The 8,069-nt window shown below is 46.1% G+C and overlaps 1 protein-coding gene across 1 annotated transcript in view; it reads right to left on the bottom strand.

The window, feature by feature from the left end:
- RREB1 (ras responsive element binding protein 1) overlaps window positions 1-8,069 on the bottom strand; it is a 127,348-nt gene that overhangs the window by 86,656 nt on the left and 32,623 nt on the right. The window lies entirely within an intron of this gene.

Here is an 8,069-nt window from a genome sequence, read left to right as displayed (position 1 = left end):
GTTCTAGCCTGCTGAGCAAACGAGACAAAGACGGCAACGAAGTACAGGGGCTGGCAAAGTCCACCCAAACAAGACAAACAACAGACCCACCTGGAAGAGAGAAAATGCAGTTAATCATTAACAACTTTGAGGGGATGCAGGGAAACAGCACGGCTGGGGAAGCAGCTTCCAAGGACATTTGGAAAGTCCTTTTCATTGGTTCCAAATTGGAAAGATTCGTCCATCTAACGCTTCCTGAATCTCCCCCGTTTTTCCTGGGAAGGAGAAACACCGTCTCCTCTATTAAAACTCAAGCCCTGATCCTGAAAACTTAACAGAAACCTCTCCAGACCACGCTGTGGAGCGAAGCCCCAGAGGAGCGTCTAGGAGAGCAGATGATGATGGAAAAGGCACCCGAGGAGAAGCCCTCCTACGCCCGAAGCTGATGCAAGGGCTGACTGGAGAGAATGTTCTCCTGGTGCGACCAGGCTACCTCACACTGAGAAGACGCTTCCCAGCAGCCAGCGGGTTCTGCTGCCCAGCCATGCGTCTCAAGCACGGGCCCTCGCTGCCCGCAGCCTGCCACATGCCTAAACCACCAACGACCCAAGCTGCCGGGTGAGGGGGGCTTCACACTTGCAATGGGGAACAGCCTGCGACACGCCACACTTCCTGCTAGTTCTGACACACTGTCTCCAAGAAAAAGAGAAGAGCCACCGCAGGGCCAGAGATGAGCCGACAGAACTGCACAGCACGTAAGGAGTGGACTCGCCAGCCACGCTTCCTGGGTTCAAATCCCGCCTCTTTCGCTTGCCCACCGTGCTGTGTGGCTTGACCTTGTGACACTGCGCTAGGCCGGTTATCCCTCCCTCAGTCTCCTCAGCTGATGGCTGTTGGGAGGAAGGCCACAGTTAAATCTGCTAAGGGCTTTAACAGGGTTTGAGGCACAGCCTGCCAACCCTCTCAGTGCTTGCCATTGTTATATAGGTGCGCACCGTTTACTGCGCAAACACACTAAGTAGCAAGGGCACATCAGCATGTCAGGCTTGATCCACTAATTACTGGTTCAACAGGTGCCAAAGATATTCCATTCATGAAGAGCCATGGTCCTCAAACTTGAGCACGAACCCACATAGCTTACTGTCACAGAGGTCTGGGGACCCGCTCCAGAATTTCTGATTCACAAGGTCTGGGGCAGGGCCTGAGAATCTGCATGTCGAACGAGTTCCCAGGCCATGCTGATGCCGCTGTCCTGGGGATCACACTTGGAGAGTCACCGCTCCGTGTTTCGGGGCCTAAGCCTTACCTATTTATGGGCACAGTAAGGTTTAAGGAGATAAAATGAGAAAGGAGAGTGGACACACGCCTGTGGCCATGTGCTCTTCCACGTTGCCCCGCACCCCTACACCTCTGCAGGGCAGGGGGCAGACCCCATGACGAGTTCCGGCCAATGGGCGGGAAGCCAAGATGCCTTCCAGCCTGAAGCTCTTTAACATGGCCAGCCATGTGAGCGGCGAGCTCCGGCCTTCCCAGAGCTGCCGGGAAGTGTATGTGATGCCAGGGCAGCTAGAAGATGAGCACGGCCTGGATCCCTGGGGCCACCAACCTGAAGGGAGCCACAGGAGCGAGCGGCTAGACCTGCACCCATCTCCCACGAACGAGAAACAACAGTACGCGGGGTTAAGTCGCTGAGATTTTAAAGTTTGTTTCATGCTTCAGCACAGCTGAGAGTAACCTAAGACAAGTCGTTATGAAAAGAACCTTCACATCCATCTTATTAAGTACCACCCATCAAACACAGATGTGAGGTCTTTTATAATAAAGTCCGTCAGCGTGGATTTCTACCTTATTGTCATTCGCTTCAATTCATCAAAAGAGGGGAGTTTTGTTTTGCCTTTTTTTTTTTTAACCTCCCATTTGGGATCTCCTTCTCACCAAATTTAAAAATTCTTCATCGCAACATGGTTACATAACAGTTGCCAACAATTCAGAAAGCTAAGTATGCTAAGAAGTACTGAAAATGTGGACAGTAAATACACTGCAGGCTTTGGACCCAGAGCCCCATGAAACACACATACACACACACTTCCACTCCTGGAAACCCTGGAGAAACGGCAGGCCAAGAGGAAAGGGTTTCAATTTTATTTATTAAATCATCTGTGAACTGATAACATATCTTGTCCAAATCAAAGAAGGTGATGTCTTTAAGGTAAAAGCGTCACCACTGAACCACAAAACGACTCCTTAAAAGAAAAAAAGGGAATTTCTAATCAACCTAGGAAAATGTGCAACTTAACAGGCAGGTAATGAGCTGCCATCACATACAACCTTTTGGGTGATGTGGAATAAAACATCATGAAAATTCTCATCTCCTAAAAAACGCCAGACATATACACAGCTGAAACAAAGCAAAATCCAGAACTCAACAACAAAAGCTAGACCATTTTGAAATACACAAACTTAAAAAAAAAAAAAATGGGGGAGAGAGAATTTAAAAATAGGTAATAGATCACATACAGCCTTCCTGGTCTAAAGAGCAGAAGAGCCCTTCTGTGGAGGATCCTCTGTGAGGAGTAGCTCAGCTGGGTGGGCTCTACCACTGATCTCAACGGTGGGGGGACTTCTGGCTACAATTCTCCCTCGCTCTTTCTGGCAGAGGCTGGGCACACACACACATACATTTTAAAACTCATCCCAAAGGAGCTCAGTGGCTCTCTGTTCCCCACTTAGCACAGGCGAGGCGAAGCTAGAAATGAACAGATCTGCCGCTTCTGGCCTGCTTCTGGCCTTTTCGAGTTCCAAGTTCCGAGGCCCCTAGAGTGCCTCATTCTTGGGGTGTGGCACATTCCATCTCTTTGGGTACTTCCACGCGGCCAAAATGGGGGGGTAAACACTCATATAATGCATTTGGCCACATATTATCACTCAGCTTTAAACTCAAGAGTTGAAAATAATAAAAAAGGCCCCAACACTCAAAGCTATTCAGCAAATGGTTGGGTTTTTCTTTCAGGAGGTATGAAAAAGTCATTTAAAAAAAATGAAAACCTGCAAACTTAAAGATCTTTAAAAAAAACAAAACAAAACTGTATCACACATTACCTTTAAGGCATTAGAGAAACCAATAAAAGTCTCACACAGACCCTGTTTTAAAACAGGGTTACTTCTGCACTTTTCATTAAGGAGCCAACAGTGGAGGACACTCCGTTAGGACATCAGAGAGAACAGGAATAATGTGCAATTCGATGACAGGTGGATTTACTAATAATCACATAACTAAAGAAACTCAGCATTGCATCTGGCCAGTACTCCTCTGGAAGACCCCTGGAAACCCCTATTAATTAAGCAAGTTCATTTTCTGACGCTCCCTCCATGACCTCAAATCAGAGTTACTGTGTGCACATCTACAGAGAAACATAATGGGAACATCCACGTTTAGCAAATGAAAGCCGTATAAAAGCGACCTCAAATGATTTTTGGAGTCTAATTCGCTCAGCACCTTTCCTCCACAGTCAGGCTTGAGCTGAGGGAATCAACTCCAAGACTATTCCCAGGGTGTTTATAAACATGGTGCTTCGTACAGCCAGAAGCCCCTTTCTAGTCGCTTAGAACATGCTGTCCCCAAGTGAGGACAACATGGAGTGTGAGTGCTACTGGCCTAACAAGCCGGTTCTCCCCATCCTGCTGGCCCAGCCTGGCGGCCACCTTCCCCTACACACAGGAACTGCAGGGTGCTCCCCAGCAAAGCTTGCTTCCCTCTGCTCTCACAGCTGTTGTCTCTCCAACTGGCACCCCAAGAAACCTTGGGCTATACAAACGCACATCCCTGTGGTGTTCAACTTTTATGAGCGCCTTAGGCCATGATGCAAGCCAGTCTTGGCTAAAAGTCTCCAAAACCAGCAGAGCGCTGGCTGGCTGATCATATGACTACTCAAATCCCTTGGATCAAAGCAGGCATTGTCCACTTTTCCTTGAAATCTCGAAATCCTGGATAAGACCTGCAATCAAGTCACATTTCAATCCTCCACAACCTTTAAATCAATTGATCAAATTCTTCTCTTTGGGTCTCACCGCCCCTCCCTTATAAATACTGTATGTCCAACAAAAGCCATGTTAGCCAGCTTTTAAAGCAGACCCCCGCCCACCCTCCCAGCGCTTACTTTAAATAAAAGATTAAGATCACGTGCAGGGACAAGGCTTTTAAACAAACAACAAACATTCTAGACTCAGATGTTAGTAACTGCTCACATTTTGGTTAGGCCTTTGACGTGTCTGGAGGCACTGGAGTATTAAGTGAGAGCTGCCCCCTTCCTTCTTCGAATCAGCCCCCAGACCCACGGATGAGTGCTGTGAGCCTATGATTCGTGCAAGGCTAATCTGTAGGCAGCCAGCAGCTGTTCAAATCCAGGCCTCCATGCTTCCCTCCCTGGCACAACTCCACTGCCCCAGCTCTCTACCGCTGTCCTTGAGGCCCGTCAACTCAGAGGATGCTGTGAGCACATCATCTCCAACTAAGCCCTGCCGGGCGAGCTAGGGGAGCTGAGGGTCCCTTCACAGGTTCCACCGGCACAGAACAAGACACAAGCCCTTCCACCCTGTGCCACACCCCTCCTGCTCTGTCTCCACCCCAAAAAGTCAGCACAAAGACCTGCTCCTTGCTTCCTGGGAAGTAATGCTTTTTATTACTTTTCCATCTGCTGTGAGCGTCTCACGTCCAGAGAACTAATTCTTACTCTGTGAAGTTCACGTACATGTTATTTCCCTTCCCTGACAGAGTCGCCAACGTCCACCCATAATACTTTCCACCTTCAGCGTGGCTATCAGGAGGTACAGTTTCCAGGGATCCTCAGAAGACCAAATTGCAAAACTAATTACATTTTCAAAGGGAATAATTTCTCTTGGCAAAACAATACTCAGGAAGCCTATTTGATTCAGAAGCAGAAAAGGTTACACCAACCTCTCCTCAGGTTAAGGCACGGCAGCACATCTGAATGCCCCAGAGACTTAACACCGAATCTACTACTAATAGAAGCTAATTTAAATGCACTTAGGAGTATGATTATAAAGACGGAAACCTCAAGAACCTACATATGCAGATAAAAATCAAAATTCCTGAGAACCATTTCTAGGAATTAGCTGCCCTGGGGGCTTTTCAATCCTGGGATTTCCGTGAAAATGGCTCCCAAATTCTTAACAATACTAAGTGCCACAGTAGTCTCCATCTGCAAAATGGCACTTTGGAGAGGAAGGAAATTAACAAGTAACCTAAAAGAATAATCACTGGCCAGTGAGCACTTCGTTTTTCAAATTAGGATTGTTCCTCTTGGCCCAAAGAGCCATGCAGACACTACACTGGGGGACATGGTCATTGCTGGGCACAGACATGAACTGTGAAAGAATAATGAATACATAGAAAGCAGACTCATAAAAACAAATAAAAAGTGACAGGAACTCCTTTTTTACAGAAACTACGACTCTTCCCAAGTACCTAGGACTGCTCTGGTACCCACCAGAGAAAGGGTTCTTTTCTATCACCAGCTTTTAAAAATTCATGATGTTTTCTGTATTATTTTAGCTAAAAATACAAGAGAACAATTCACAGTAAGAATACAGATAAGCAACCTGGTAATGGTATTTGGACATCATCTGATTCTGCCAATGCATCATGCCCCCCCCAATATTTGAGCAAAATAAATACTGTTTTAGTGTATCCATGAATATACTAGACGCTTCATCCTAACACTTCACGTTAATTCATAAAGCAGCTGCACATCACTGAGGGTAGTTGTAGGGGGTTGGTATATTCAGAAATTAATTTTCCATATAAAACCCCTGGGTGTAAATCACTCTAGACTATCTTTTAAACTTCCCCATCTCCTCAAGCAGAGCATGGTGAATCAACGTTATGATTAATCTTTTTTGGGCTATGACTCAGGATCATTAACAGTGAACAACCATTACACAAGGTGCCTTCGGAAACTAGTGTAACATCCCCGTATTTCAGTTCTGCCCCGTACCACAGGGCCTTGGTCGGCCATGCTTTTTTCTTAACTGAACTTTTTACTGAGACCACTGTGGATGTGCACGTAGTTGTAAGAAACAACACAGAGGACTCTCTCCTGTTGGTGACCCCCATTCCCCCAAGGGTAACCAGCCATGCTGTTTGAATTCTTTTGCTCCACTGCTGACATCTTTCTTGCTACGGTCAATGTGTCTCTTCCTGAAGGTTTTTCTCCACCCACAAGCACCAACTTTGGCCTCTAATTTGTTATGGACTTGAAAATGGGAGAGAATTGGAGACACGGTGGCCAGGTTTTTATATATGTTTATATATATACTATATATATATACACACACATACATACACACACACACGTATGTGTATAATATATATATATTTTAAAAGATTTTATTCATTCATGAGAGAGAGAGAAAGAGCACAAGCAGGGGGAGAGGAAGTGGGAGAAGGAGAAGCAGACTTCCCACTGAGCTGGGAGCCCAACATGGGGCTCGATCCCAGGACCTGGAGATCATGACTTGAGCCAAAGGCAGACGCCCAACCATCTGAGCCACCCCGGTGCTCCAGGTGCATATATATATTAGAAATAAATGGTGCTAAGGTGCAGACCTGGAGAATCATCATGATTCAAGGGTAGGGAGTGTTAGTACCATGACTTCATACACCTGCATGGCTTTGAAAGTTTTATTTTGCATAACCCATACCTCCCCTTGTTCTCCGTCACTCACATGCTAAATATTCTGGACTTATGGATGCCAAATACATGACCTCTATCTAGGTGATATATTACTTTTCAGCTGACTGAATACTAGCTAATCAACTACCATTTCCCCATGGGCAACTGAAACTCTGGCAGAACCTCTGTCTTACTCTGAACATTATCTACCAAGCACCGTTAACAGTCTGAAGTAAATACACGTAGCTTAAATATATATATATATTTTTTTTTTTTTTTAATTTTTTCTGGACTCACTGACATTTTTAAGGAAGTTTCAATTTATCAGTCACTTGTCCTGCTTGGAACAATTCAATTGTAGAAGCTAAAGGAATACAGTTCTAAAAAAAAAAGATATGATAAAGAGCATAATGCATGCACGTTAGAGACTTCAGTAAATAAGAAAACCATCACTTTGTTCCTCTCGGCATTAGGAACTTCTCAAACAAAGAGGCTTGATGGAGACAGACAGAAAGGGGCTTATCAGCTTAAGAAACGGGAAGGATGGTACAATTAACTGTCACACAGTCAGATAGAATTCACTGTGATGAGGCCAATGACAGAAAACAAGGCAAAGAAAATGCCCATCTTGTCTCTTTGCGCAGAATACCCAAATATCCCAGCGTGGCAAAACAGCTTTCCTTCACGGGTTCTCTACACACGTGGCCCGAGAAGAAAAGCAACAGGCCTTTGGAAGGAGGGGGAAGGAAGTAAAAGAAAAGAAGAGGAAAAGGAAGAGGTCTCTTGTCTGAACCACAGATGCCTCCCACTACTCACTTCCCACAAGCTGGAGGGCTGTGTCCTAGATATTCCAAGGGGCAAAACAAAAAACAAACACAACAAAAAAACCCCACTGTATTTCTTCTTCCCAGCTCCTCTCTGCTCTGCTTCACAGAGCCGGCCCTGCCAAGAGGGAAACATCTGCCATGAATTCCCCAGAGGGCTGATGCATAGCCCTGGCCATCCGAGGTTGGAACCCAGGACGACCAGGACAGGAAACAGGAGGGCTCCCAAGCACCTTCTCTGAGGGCAACCAAGTAACCTGTTATAGGGGAGAGCCTGCCCCTCACGGTGTTACAAGAAGCTCGCAAAACAAACCGCTGAAGACCGGGGCCCATTAAACACAAAACGTGTGTGGAGTTAAAGATACAGGAAAAGCCAGGTTTTTGTGCTAAAACAGATGTACAAAGCGAATTCCGTCTCTCCTCGTGTGACAGTACAGTTTCTTCAGTGTTCAGGGTGCGAGACAAACTAGGATCAGAAACATGTTTTAGACAGTGTGAAGAAGGGAAAAAAGCTCCCTTTTTCTTCTCCACCCCCCCCCCCCCCAAAAAAAAGCCACACGGCCAGAAATAGCCT

The sequence above is a fragment of the Mustela erminea genome, chromosome 4 (genome assembly GCF_009829155.1).
Source record: "Mustela erminea isolate mMusErm1 chromosome 4, mMusErm1.Pri, whole genome shotgun sequence".
Taxonomy (NCBI): domain Eukaryota; kingdom Metazoa; phylum Chordata; class Mammalia; order Carnivora; family Mustelidae; genus Mustela; species Mustela erminea.
Note: the sequence above shows the minus strand (reverse complement) of the source record. Positions and strands in the feature narration are given on the sequence as shown.